This window comes from Antechinus flavipes, chromosome 6 (genome assembly GCF_016432865.1).
Source record: "Antechinus flavipes isolate AdamAnt ecotype Samford, QLD, Australia chromosome 6, AdamAnt_v2, whole genome shotgun sequence".
NCBI lineage: Eukaryota > Metazoa > Chordata > Mammalia > Dasyuromorphia > Dasyuridae > Antechinus > Antechinus flavipes.
Window position 1 is genome coordinate 33221570 of NC_067403.1, and position 14952 is coordinate 33236521.

Sequence of the window (14952 nt, forward strand, 5' to 3'; positions counted from 1 at the left end):
TCCTCTGGGCTCAAAGAGAACAAATCTAATTCATCTTCTGCATGACAGCCTTTCAAATCCCTAAGGACAACTGTAATTTCCTCCCCCTTTCCTATAAAGCCATTTCTTCTTCAGGCTAAAAATCTTCAGTTCTTTCAAAAGGTTGCAGGTGAGGACTTTTACCTCCTCTGAACACTCTCCAGTTTATCAATATTCTTTCTAAAAAGTGGTTCCCAGACCTATAATATACCACTCTGGATGAGATCTGATTCTAATACAATACTACCATTATTTCTTTAGTTCTGGAAGCAATCAATTCTTTCTTAGGTAGCCCAACATTAAATGACCTTTTTTGAGGGTAGGAAGGGAGGAAGGAACTGCTATATCATATTCAATTATCATTCTGAATTTTCAAATCACTAAACTAGGCTTTAATTCTATGACAGGGGAAAAGAAAACCATCCCCAAAACTTGCTTTTTAGCTATGTCTCCTCAATCTTGTCCTTGTGAAACTGATCTTTTAAATGCAAGTATAAGACTAAGCATCCTTATATAAAGCCATCATATTAGATATATCCTGATGTTCTAGACTACTGAAAGAGATTTAGATCATGACTCTAATATTTAGTGTATTAGTCATCTTTTAGCCTTCTATCACCACCTATTCCTTTAACCTGTTTCAATCACTCTTGTGCTCTGGATGTTCTCAATCCTTAGAGACACAAATTGCACAATTTTAATTTGTATTAGTTGATATATAACTATAGCTCTACCTCTGTGAATGTATCCTTTAGTCAAAATGTTTGTGTACTATATCTTTCTCCTTTCTTTCTACTAGAAGGTAAAGAGATACACAATGGCTACAGATACACAAATGCAAAATGTATTCCTGATGAGTACAAAGTTATTTTGGAGTAGAGTGGATTGGAAGAAGGAGCTGATGACCAAGAAAACTAAGAAAGATAATGTAAAAATATTGGCATTTAAATAGAGTCTGGAAATAAGTTAGGGTTCTAAAAAGTAGAGTTAAAAAACAGAACTGTTTTCTGCAGCAAAATCATGGAGATGAGTGATGAAATGTCCTTTATGGGAATCAGCAGTAGGCCAGCTTAACTTGATTACAGACTTTTGTAAGGGGAAAGTACAAAATGGAAATAATTCTGGATGGTAAAGGGAATGGGCATTTTTACTGGAGAAGATAAAGAGAACTCAGATTTTTAAAAACTTTTTTATTCAGAGGTTGTTTATTGAGTCAATTGCATATGAAAATGATGTGTATACCTCTAGAATAGAATGTGAGCTCAGAAATTTTGAGATCATACAGGGGCATGGAATAGGAATTATACCTCCTGCTGTTAAGTTCATAAGAGCTGTCTAAAAAAAGGAAGTTTTTCTAAGTAGAAAGTAGACCTTAATACAATGAAAACATACTTAAAGACGGAGTAATTTAGGAAGGAGGGGCTGATTTTACTAAAATCCACTCAGGCAGATTCTTGAGGAGGGGAGTGACATGATCAAACCTGTGTTTTGGGAAACTTATTTTGGTAGCTCTGGAATCTGAAATTAGAGGGATTGGAAGCAAAGAACCATTTAGGAGCTCTTGCAAACAGCTCAGGTGAGATGCTCATGTGCATAGAGATTTATAAATTCAATCCTGTTTTTTATTGTAACTGAAGAAGGGACCCCTTCAAGGAGAAAACCTTCAACTCTGCCTCAGTGAGAGACCCCCCGCCTGAGTGAAATAACAGTTTCATTTTGTTATCTACATGGGGTTGATTCTGGAGGTAAAAGAATTCCAACCCTATTCAATTAAAGAAATTCATTCAATTCTACTCAAATTCCAGCTCAAGCTGAAACCCAGTTTGTAGATAGAACCAACTTGGGACTCCACCCACTAGCCCCCTTCAGCTTATAGCCAAAGCCCCTATTATAAAAGAGCCAATCTAAAATCCTCTCTTTGCAGAGGTTCTAAACATGCCATGCTATGCCATGCTAAGCTATGCCAAGGAAGCCTCTGCCCACTGGAATAATATTTAACCCTCACCTATTTCTCTAATAAGATTTTATATCTCTCTGTCAGGATTTCTAACCTTACTTTCCAATCCTCTTTTATCAATTTAGGTTTTCGGGTTTGTAAATTCCTTTATAGGGAATCTCTGTGCCACCAGAAGGGGGTTCCCCAAAACTCCCTACCCTTGTGCCAAATCCCAAGAGGATAGCCAAACCTCTCCATTTGGTTCCCTGAACCCCGAACTTGCCACTAGACCTTATCATTTAACTCCTTGACCACCAGAAACCCTAATCTCATTTTGGTTCCCTAAATCTAGACCTTATCATTTGGTTCCCTATGAAAAGGAACCCCAAACCCTAAACCTCATCATATTGTGGTTCCCTGACTGGGAATCCCAAAACTAGATCACCTCATATTCTTGGTTCCTTAACTTGGAACCCCTAAAATTAGACTTTACCTCATATTTTTGGTCCCCTAATTGGGAACCCCAAAACTAGATCACCTCATATTTTTGGTTCCCATACCGAGAATCCCCCAAATTAGACTTCACCTCATCATAACTACAGGGTGGTAGAGAACAGCAAGGCTAAGAATAATCTGATATATACTCCAGATTTGGGGAGAACTGATTTCAAAGACTCAGAGGAAGGATAGGTAGCATCTCCTAGTTTAAAGTTCTACAGGACAAATCATGTGAAATTCTCAAAAATAAAATTCTTCAACATATTTTTAAAAACTTAGAAAGAGGCTTTTGGTTCATTGGATAGATATTCTATGGAAGATTTGTAAAAACAAATCACAGATAAGATTCATGTAGCATTAGAAGACAGTAGTTTATAATCTTTCCTAGGGAAAGAGTATCTCTTCCAAAGAAATCAGATTCATTAAATTTTGAGAAAAAGACAATATTTATAAAAAGTTCTCACAAAAACATTCTCATTAAAACACAATTAAAATTATTATTATTTTGATTTTTATACAAGTAAATATCATTTCATATAAGGGATATATAAGGCATCTTTTTTTAGGAGTTTAAAATAAAAACTTGTCTACATGGATTAAGAAGCCACTTTGAGATTTTTAATGTAGACATTTGAATCTCTCTCTATCAGCCATTGTTTGTCATTTTACTAGTTTCAACAATGACAACAATCCTTTGGCACCTAGTCTTCAACCAATGACTATTGTATCACCCAGTGGACTTAATTGCATCCTTTTGTCTAGTATGCATATGCATGAACTATAATTGTATTAGCATATGAGTCATCAGTAATTTCATCCTTAATCCTATCTCCCCACTGTGTTATGAGAATCATTTTGTCATTGAAAAGTTTTCTTGTCATTTAATTCTTAATCTCCTTTAAAAGAAGTTTGTAGGTTTGTTCTCTTCTGTCCTCTCAAATAGTTGTGAGGGAGTGGAAGAAGGAAGAGAAAGTAGAGAAAAAGAAACACACAGAGAGAATGAGCTGAATCCTGGTGTTATGTAGCAGGCTTTATTCCATCCATTTAGGATCCCAATACAAAGAATACAAAGAGTCATAATACCTAACCTTGGGAAACATTTAAGTGGGAGTAAAAAGCAAGCACACATAATATATGTATCTACATGTATATTCATATCAACATGTGTGTATGTGTGTCTCTATACATGTATAGAGAATAAATAAAAATACAGATTAGTTAAATATAAGAAAGTTCGGAAGAGGGCATCAGTAGCTGAGACCAGAAAATGCTTCAGGAGGAAGGTAGGGCTTATGAAATAGTAATAAGAAAGGGATGCAATCTAATCACAGGTCGATGTAAAGACATGAAAATTGGAGATTGAATCCTAGGTTCCCAGAATTATTCCAGTTCTAAAATTAAAGTACTGATTGGGTATAAATGACAATTCAAAAGATTTTGACTGATTTATTGATGGTTTTTTAGAAATAAAACACAGATCATCTCTTCAAAAAGAAATGGACTGATCTTCCAAAATACCGTACAAATATAGGAAAAGTATATCTCAAATAGTGAAATTTTGCATACCTCTAATATAGAGATTTCATCTTATTGCTTGGGTATACATAAAACTGTCATGTCACTAGGAATCCTGATGTTTGAGTCATGTCAGATATTTGGTACCATAATTTGATACATTGCATATGCCCTCAACTATGCCTTTTTGTTCCGTGTGACTCCCATTCTTGTCATTTCAGTAAATCCTCAAAAGAGGTGTTTTCCATGTCCTGAGGGCTTTTATTTAGCTCTCTGGATATGAATGAATGGAGGATGTGGGTGATCCATTGATTGTCCTCCAATCTTAATACATAACTAGTCTAACATTTTCTCCCAAATCTTCTTTTATAGTTCTTCTTTTATACATTTCAAAACTGAAAAAGATCTTAGTGTTATTTCTTCACTGTGTATACTTCCTTTACTGTTACAGATCCTCTCTCCATATCTCTGTAGAGTCTTTTTATGAGTTACCGAAGCAAAGATAATCTTTCATGTTGTTCAGCCCCGAGTAAGAAGCTTCTTTACACTTAGTTAGAATGGCCCTTATATAGTACTCATTGTCCATTGCTAAGCCAACATTGGGAGATTTCATTTGACCAGTCAAAAATCACACTCTACTGGTATTGCTTTCAAGAGTCAGGTGTCACCTCCATACCAAAATCAGGCATCAGGAAATGCCTTTACATACTATTTATTTACATATTATGCATATATGTACATGCAAACATATTTAAACATGTCTTATGGATAATATTTATAATTATTAGTAACAATTTCTGAAAGCACAATCTAATATCTTATTATATCATGGATGTCATACTTGGTTTTCAAAAGTCGTAATGGTAAAACCTGATAAACTCAGGTAAGACTTTCTAGATTGAAAAGATTTTGAAGAGATTGTTCTGGTAGATTTGTTCTCTGAAGACCTGATATTTTTGCTGTAAGCCTGATTTCCAAAAGTTAGCTACCAAGAAATGTCCATAGTAATTTTTGAAGCCATAGAAAGGTTGGGATTCATCGACAACAATGAAATTACACAGGTTTTTGCTTGTTTTTTTTTTTTTTTTAAATATTTTAGTGAGTAATTGGAAATAGCAAACTGCTGGTCCATAATTTAATCATAATAGTTGCCCTATGAAGGTTAAGGACATTATTTTTATTATTTCATTCAATTATTCTGAGGTAGATACTGTAGGTATTATTATCCCCATTAGGAAATAGAGAGGATACATGATATAGCCAATGAGTATCAGAGCTTGAATTCAAACCGAAATTCTGAAAACCTTCAAACACCAAACTTCTTCTACTATATAACACTACTATGAATCACTTTATAATCTTTAAGCTCTTAACTTTCATAATAAGCCCATGATGTAGATAATGGAAATACTTTTGCCAATTTATAGATGAAGATATTGAATCTGAGACAGTTTTCTCACATTGCATAGCTAGTTAGTGGCAGATTCGAGAGTAAAATCTAGTGCTCCTCAATTCATTATTTCTCAAAAGAAACTTCCCAATTCATCCTTCTTTCAGCACATTATAAAAAGAATATAATTTTCAGATAATATTGCCTCTACATTTTAAAATTCCTCTTCTTGGAAATAATGACTTATGTAGTCACTGATAATTTCTCTAAACAAAATGAAAGAGGAGAAAAAGAGTTTTTTAAGAGGAGAGGAGATTAAGAGAAAAGCATATTCCTCTATCTTCTTTCCAGCTACCCCTTACTATCTTCCAAACCAAACCAAAAAAAAAAAAAAAAAACACCTTGGTTTTTGCCTCGATCACATGTTTTTTTCCTATTATTCCTTGACTAGACTATTGTAGTAGCCTTCAAATTGACCACCCTGTCTTTTGAGTTTCCCTACTCTAATCCATCTTTCTCTTACCATATATAAAGTCCTTTGGCAGTTATAAATCTTCACAACTTGGTCCCTTTCTTCCTTCTAATTCTCCTCCCTTTCTGGGCATACCATCATCTGGTCATCTTGTTCCTTGCACAAAGACACCCATTTCCCAAATTTGAGCCTTTGTATATTGACTTCCCCATGCCTAGAATCTTCTTCCTCCCAATTTTAATTTCTTACAAGCCCTATTTTACTTTAACACTTAATTTGAGTGTGACCTCCTCCATAAGGCCTTTCTGGTGCTGGCCCCTCTGAGCTATATTTATCTTGTATGCTATGATTTATTTATGTTGCCTCCCTCAAGGAAAGTAAGCTTTATCAATGCAAGAACTGCTTTTTCTTTTTTCTTTTTAACTCAATCATTTTGCATAGTGCTTGACATAAAGTAATTGCTTATTGATCAATTGATCAATGATTTGTTCCTCATCATACCTCTGAGTAAGTACGTTTCAGCAACAACGGTAAGCTTGATCCTTTTTCCTTTCAAGAAAAGAGTTCCAGCTCAAATCTGACACAATGATATTAATAGCTCACATTTACATAACTTTACATAGAATTTCTTCATAATAATGATGTGTGGCTGATAATGTAAGTATTTTGCCAAAGTTAATTCAGCTAGTAAGTGGTAGAGCGGGGACTTGTACATAAATATTCTGGGTCTGATTGAGACCAATCCTCTGATAGTTCATGTCTGACATTGATATGAAATGAGGAACTTAGAGCTCAGTCAAAAGTCAGCAAAAGGAGAGTCACTTATCCAAAGAAAGAGAAGGATATTCAGCAAAAACACGCATCCAGGAGACCTAATCTGAGCAAAACTCCTCTGTCTCTAAGTTACTCATCAGGATTCAACAGTCAAGCATTAGAGAATAGTGACTAATCCAATTAAATATTGAGGATAACTTTAATACCTATTTAAAAATTAGTCCAATTTTCATGATAATGAAGGATTAGGATATTGTGTCTGTCAAAATCATGTCCAATATGTTTTTGACATGTAAAAGGAAAAAAAAATAAATTGGTTATTGGATTTAAGACCATCTTTGCATCAGTATAGGGAATTTTGGATATAGCTCTAGGTGGTACTGTGGATAGAATGCTAAAACTGGAGTCAAGAAAACTACTCTTCCTGAATTCAAATCTAGTCTCATACTCTTAATAGCTCTTTGATCCTGGGCATGTCACTCAGTCCAATTTGTCTTAGTTTCCCTATCTGGAAAATAAGCTGGAAAAGGAAATGGCAAAATAATTCAGGATCTTTGCCAAGAAAACTCCCAATGGAGTCACAAAGAATTGTATATGACTGAAATAAATGAAATAATAACAAAAAATAGGGAATTATTAGGCTAGAAATAATTTACATTCAAACACAAATGCATATACAAATTGGTAAGTGAAGGTGTTAAACAGTTGACTAGGACCTGAGAGATTAAGTCATATGCTTACTGCAGCCTCTATTTGTTGCAGGCAGGTCTTTTTTTGGCGCAAGGGGAGATCTATCACAGTGCTTCTCTAAATAAAAATGTCACTTTCCACTTGTAAGTTACATGCCTATCCTTACCTCTCTCTTTTCTGTTTTTCTCTCACTCAGTTCCTCCTTTTGACTTTTTTTAAACCGATAAGTAATTTCTGAGATGGAAGACATTTTAACAGATAGATATTAGTTACTGAAATCATCTTTATACAATGATATTGTGAAATTTTGGTGAGTAAGACACTGATTAATAAGAAAGAACAATTTTTCACAGACTACTGAAGGTGAATACTGATGGTTGAAAGAGCCAAGATGGTCAAATAATTCTTCTATAACTTTACATAGCAACAAAAAAGGAGGAAATTATCTGTCAATATAGTGGTCATCTCAACAAATATTGCATTTACACATTGTCAAAGGAAGTAATTGGAGAAAGAATATTTTGTAGTTTATTTGCCGACCAACAAGCTCATTTGATAGTTGTATTTTTCACTGGAGTGACCTTGGTTTGGACTGGGATGATTGATTTGCCTAATTGTTTTGTTTTTATGCAGATATTGCCAAAAGGAAATGAATAGCAATTTTCACTTATTTTGTTCATTATTTGATTTTCCTCTTGAGACTCAGGTGATAGGAAATATGATTAAAATTCTTTTCCATTGCAATAATGGCATTAAATAACTCAACTTCATGTGAAATAATCTATAAGAAATTTTAAAGATTGTTAAATACAGATATATTCCTTTATAAAATATTATTATTGTTCACTTGTTTTTGACTCTATGTGACTAGATGGAGATCATATTTGAATTCAGATCTTCCCAACTTTGGGCCCAGTACTCTATCCATTGCAACCTCTAGCTGCCTCCCATAAAATATACATTGTATTAAAATTTTGCTTCAAAATAAGCTTAAAACATTAAAGAATAATGATAATAGTGGTTTTCCCTTAATCTATTGCTGAAGAAAGTTTATTTTGAAGAGAAAGTGAAGACCATTGCTGTGGCTCACTTGTTTTTCAGTCTCTCTTGAGTCTTTATGAGCATATTTGGGATTTTCTTGGCCAAGATACAGGTTTAGGAATAAATATTATTCTTTCTCCAGCTAGCTTTATAGAAGAGGAAATTAAATGACTTGGCTAAAGTCACACAGGTAGTAGGTGTCTGAGGTCAGATTTAAAATCATGAAAATGACTCTTTGTGATTCCAGGCTCTGCACTATGAAAGCTGTGGCACTGGATGAGATCCTGGGTCAAGAAAACACTGTCCTATCATAGAGGGACTTTCTCTTTTCTTTTTCCTTTTAAAAGAAATAATATTTATTTATTTTTTCTGTTTTTAGCATAATAATTTTTGAATATTACCCCTATTACTTTTTTCTCATAACAAAGAAACATTGTTATATGAAAATAAACATTTCAAAGACTATACCTGACAAATAAATGTATGTAGCATTCTGCTTCTGGGATTTCTACCTCTACTGAGAGGCAGAAGTGGATTTCATTATTTGTTCTCTGGATGTTAAAATTACTTGGAACTCATCTTCCTAATATTATTTATTCTGTATGCATTATGCATTATTGAAATCATTATGCTTATTGTTTCTCTGGCTCTTCTCATTTTCCTGATCATAGACGTCTTCCAATATCTTTCTTCATGTCTTATATATATATATTTTGCCTAATAATATTCCATTGTATATACTTATACATGTATATGTTTGTGTACACATGCCTACAAACATCACATTTTCTTCAGCTATTTCCCGTAAGATTTTATTTTTTTCTATTTCTATTTCTGTTTCTGTGCTGCTATAAAGTGCCACAATTAATATTTTGACACACATTAGACCTTTGTGTTTTTGATCTGCTTAAAGTAGAACAAAAACTTCAGTAGGGGTTTCTGGGTCAAAGGGTGTGATCATTTTAGTCACCTGTTCTCATTGTTTTCCAGAATGGTTGGGCCAATTCTCAGCTCCACCGACAGGGCTTTTCCTCTTTTTCCCAAAGTTGTTCTTTAATATTAGTGCAGACATAATTGGAAAGATAGTTGACAGAGGAAGGTCAAATTTTCTCTTACTTTTATTATTTGAGTTTCATTACCTTATCACGATTATAACAGGGTTTTAATTTCCTTTTCAGTCTTACAATAAAGCAAGGAAGGAAGGGAAGCCAAGAATCAGACAAGGAACAGAAGCTATCTTTCATCTCCTCTATTTAATCCTTTCTTTTCAGTTTCCATTGGAGAGGGTCTCATTATGCACAGCTACACTGGGAAGGGGCTCAAACTTCGAATGCACCCTGCTGCACTTTGCTAACAAGGAAAAGGTAAGCCAGACCCATGACATTGTGTAATCGACTGTAATGTCTACAGAATATAGTGTGAAACTGTGGTGATTAGAGGGCTAATAAATTCATTTTGTAGGATAGAAAAAAAGGATATCTTGTTTCAGCAAACATGAATCTCTGACACGATATATTGATAAAATCATATTCGAGGGATATATCATTGATTATTTTGATAATCAGGCCACATACAAAGTCAAATAATAAAGGTTCATTGAATGTTTTTTCTTTAGTTAACTAAGACAGATTACATTCAGACATGACCCTTAGAATAATGTTTAAATAGGCTTAGTGTAGCTAGCACATAGAAAGTCTCAGTGTCCTCCCAGTGCCTTTTATCTCTAATAATCTTACTCTTCTCAGGCCTCTCCATTTCCCCTATTTCCTCACACCATCAGAATATATTTATTTCATATTCCATTCCCTAAAGATCCTGCTCTTTGTTTTTTACAGGATAACACCTAACCTGATTAAATAATCCATGTTTCTCTATTGTAACAGTGACTTGCTAATGGCTTAGGTGTTATTTTTCCTAAAATATAACTAATTTCCTGCTAAACATAGATCTTCGGAGTTACAATTCCTTAATTCAAAAGAACTGAAAAGGGGGCTTTTCAGGAACGAGGATAGAACTATGAAGATAATTATTTGAGTCGACAATGCTGTTGAGAGAGAAATTTTAGGTATTTTTTAAATAACATTAATTATTACAATAGCTGCGCATAGAGTTAGCTTTTGGCTACTTTGTCTAGCTACTGTTTTACAAATAGTAAAACCATAAAATTTTTCAAATAATTTATCTTTTTAATAGATTTTCTTTTAATACTGTCAAGCTATTCAGCAGATTTCACTATATTGTCCAAATGGAGGACAATTAACAATTGCATTAATTAGAGTCACTTATATTCACAGGTATATATATTTAACATGTATACACACATATATCAGAATTAGGAGATATCCTATATAATTTAATTACAAGTATTACTTTGTTAAGTATTGACTGTGGCTGGTTCTCTGACATAAAATGCAACATATGGAAAATGACTAATTAAAATAGAAGATCTCAGTATAAATATACATGCTATAGCATTGACAATGTGGTTGAAAATAGGACTTTTGCTAATTTTCTTTTGTACTCCTGACAGTCCCTATTAAGTGCTTAATTTCTTTGATATATATAACTGTTCATTTCAATAGAATGCTGTTGTGTTAGAAAAAAAATTATGGTGTGTGAAAGTCAATCTTGATAGAATAGATCAAAGTTCAGTAAACAAGCAGAGAAGCAGAGCAGCTTTGAAAAGAACATGTTGAATTTATTATATACATAGAAAGAAAGTGAGCTGTTAATAATACAGATTAGTGGCTTCATGAAATTCTCTTTCTATTTTACGTTGACTATGACCATGCTTAAGCTATCTGGTGTTTATTAAGTTCAGATAAAAAAGAAAGACATTGTTCAGAGATTTTGAATTTTTATTAAGAATTCTAGCCTTCGGTTAAGGCATGAATCATAGAAAAGGTATACACTGTTTTCTGACTAAAGGCTGACTCGATAAAGACACTGACAAGGCAAAGAATGGTGATCTCCATTGTTATCTAATTTAGTGTGGTAGGTCTCACAGTGGATAGAGTACTGGACTTGAATTTGAATCTGACCTCAGACACTATCTGTGTGATGTTTGGCAAGTCACTTTAACCTGAATTTGTCTCAGTTTCTTCAACTTCAAAATCGGGAAAATGATGGCACTTCCTTCATATCGTTTTTGTTAGGAGAAAATAAGATAATATTTGCTAAGAACTTTGAAAACCTTAAAGGACTATATAAATGTTAATTATTATTATTGAAGATGATGATGATGATGATAATATAAAAAAAGTACCATGATGATGACTGGATCTATCAGGAACTGATTTGAAGGGAATACATTTCTGTCCATTTAGCCAACATCTATCCACATTTGTATGTGAAACAGATACCTTAAACTAAGAGTGTACATGTGCAAGATTTTAGGGCTTGCCACTGATTGAGTCTACAAATTTTAGTGTTAATGATTGCTTTAATTGGAATATAGTTGGAATCCTTTATTTTAACTTTGAAGTTTTATGAGCCCATGTTTAAATGATTGATCTTGGGTTTATATTTTATCTCCTGAACTTCAAATTTTGTGACTATTCTAAGGCTTTTTTACTCACTCTCATAAAAAATGTGCTTCTTTAACAGAATATCTATGCCAAAAATGTGGAGGATGGAAAGTTCTGGCTTTTGTAAACCATCATTATTTGTTACTATAGGATGTGGAATGCTTTGGAGACGATGGGAGGATGAGTGTCAGGACCTCATTTTCCTACCTTTTGGCTCTGGTTAGCTATAAGGGGGTAGATATGGATATGTATCAGCTTGACAAAAAGAGATCAAAGATGAAAAAATTACTTAACAATGGCTAGCTTTTCAATAGTGTTTGTCTACATCTTCTTTTCAGCTTGAAATTTTCCTTGAATATTCTGTTGTGGTCAAATAGGTTTATGTTGGGCTTCCATTCATGCTTGCTCACTTGAATCTGATATTTTGACTCTCTCTTCATTTTCCTGTTTATTCAATCACCTCAAATCTAATTTTCTCCAAGGACTCTGGGTGCCCCAGACTCAAATACTTTCCTGGGTAAACAATGTTTTGGATTGAAAACTCAAATAATGACCCTCACATTTGGTTACCAGACCCCTTATGTGATTCTGATACACAATTTTAAGAAGTTGGGCTATACACAGATGCATAAGGTAGTCCCCAAAATATTAAGATAGGTATAATTAACTCTAAACAATAAAGGGAATCTTTAAATGTCTATGTCTGGCAATCTACTGATAGTCACTTTCTAGGTATGAGAGTGTAGGTAGAAAACAATTGCTTGATCAGTAATTCTTTTCACAGTTATTGGTATAGTCCACTATTCTATCCCTCAGATTGAGGATATGCTCTTTTTGAAAAAAAATTATTCACTTCCTATTTCTACTTAACAATTTTTATGTTTATCTTTGTAGTTTTCCAGAGCCAGTTGTGGCAAAGAACAATTTAGTATGATATGAAAGTATTTACTTATCTCTGCCCCAGTGGTTGGCTGGAATTCCTGCTGTTAGCCATTCATGCTATACTTCCTTCATCCAATAACATCATAAAATACGTGCTTTTAACATTTAATATATTCTAAGCTTTGTTGCCATTAAATGTTAAATATGATTTGTAGATATTACTGTCAGCCTACTCAAAAAAGTAGGGGCAGATACACAAATGACTTTGGAAGAAAACAACAATAATGACACCATCTGTACAGTACTTTTACAAAGTACTTTGATTTATATTGTTTCATTTGATTTTTTCAATGAAAATATGATCTAAGACTAATTATATTATTATCCTTTACATGAGGAGGAAACTGAGTCCTGAAGAGGTTAAGTGACTTGTCTAGCTCACAAAGTTAGGGAGTATCAGAGGCAGTACTAAAACCGATGTTATTTTTATTCTGAATTTAAACACTATAAATATTAGCATTTCCTAATATACAGTAGAACATAAAAATAACACTGCATTTGAAACCCAGAATCTCTGTCATACAAATAATTAATACATATATACCCACAATTGTATCTCTATATAAATACATATCCATAAGTATATATGCATATATATAGACCTTCTGAAACTTTTTACACTTGCAACTGCTTTTTGTTCAAGAAATGTTTACATGACCACAGATAGACAGGGATATAAAATAGGTATCCAGATATGATAATAAATCATAATTTCATGACCCTCACATTTGGTCACCAGACCCCTTGTGTGATTCTGACACACAATTTAAGAAGTTGAACTATACACAGAAGCATAAGGTAGCTCCCAAAATATTAAAATAACTATAAGCTTTAATAGCTTAAAATTGCACTAAGTATATTTCTTTATGCATACATTCATGTATGTTCATACTCACACACATCTCCATATAAACATGCATGCAGATATAACCTTGCGATGCAGATATATTCAATTATGTTGAAACATGTATATATGCATACATGTTCCATATGCTCCTTTCAAAACTATCCTGCTTGTTTGTCCTTTCTGTTCTCTTTTGTGTATTCAAAAATGTGTTCCTTTTGTAACTATTCCTTCCTTCTCTATTTCATCTGTAACCTCATCTATTTCCTTATGTATTTTTTTAAACCAATTTTTTCTTTTGTCCAACTCTCAATTATCCATTTTAGGTAAGAGTGAGGTTCACAAGGTGTAAATTATCCTCATTTTTTCTCCTCCTCTCTTCTTTCACTCACTAATTATAAGAAATAACAAATTTCAGTCTCTTTCTACCTCCTTTCTACACTATTGTATTCCTGTATTTATTGATTACTTTTTTAACTACTTGGTTAGCCTTTGAAGAAATTAAGATGCTAGAGGGACACTTGTTTCTCCCCCCCTCATGTAAATATTAGTGTCACAATATCAGTTGTTTAAATACATATTTATTTATAGATTTCTTGATTCTTATGTCTGCATTTTAAAATTTCTATTAGGTCTATTCTTTTCATCAGAAATTCTTAAAAGCCCTGTTATCCATTGGTATCAAACTTGGGCCTTATGGGCAGGAACAAGATTAAAATATAATTGGGAAATGTTCAATAAAATACAATACAATATAGATAATGCTAATTTATGATTTTCTAAATCAACATTTAACTGGCTGTTTTTTAAGTTTGACAACACTTAAAAAAGATTAACTCCCCTCTCCCCCTTAAGATTATACTAAGTTTTGAATGGTAAATTTTTCAGATTGTAAGGATGTATCTTTTGTCTTTTGAATATTCCAAGATCTCCATTCTTTTATAGGAAAAGCTATGAGGTTTTATGTGATGTTAACTGTTGCTCCCTTGGTACTACTTCTTGACCGATAATTTCTGTTTGCATGTAGCATTTTTTTTTTTTTTTTTTTTTTTGGTGTAGGAGTTCTGGACTTTATGATATTCCCAGAATTTTTTCTTTCGGGTTCTTTCAGTATGTCCATGGTAGATTTTTTGTATAATTCTTTTTCCTCTAGCTCTACTATATATAGACAGTTTTCATTTCTAATTTCATGGAATATAGTGACCGGAATTTTAAAAAATCACAGTTTTTAGGAAATTTAATTATTCTTAAATTATCTCTCCATCTGTCTTCCACATCAGTTGAAAAAATACTGGGTATCCCATA

The 14952-nt window shown here is 33.2% G+C and overlaps 1 long non-coding RNA gene across 1 annotated transcript in view; it reads left to right on the top strand.

Moving 5' to 3' along the window:
• LOC127540443 (uncharacterized) overlaps window positions 1–14952 on the top strand; it is a 96122-nt gene that overhangs the window by 22220 nt on the left and 58950 nt on the right. The window contains exon 2 of the long non-coding RNA XR_007948147.1: window positions 9606–9698. This is a non-coding gene — a long non-coding RNA (uncharacterized LOC127540443). The remainder of the gene's footprint in view (window positions 1–9605; window positions 9699–14952) is intronic.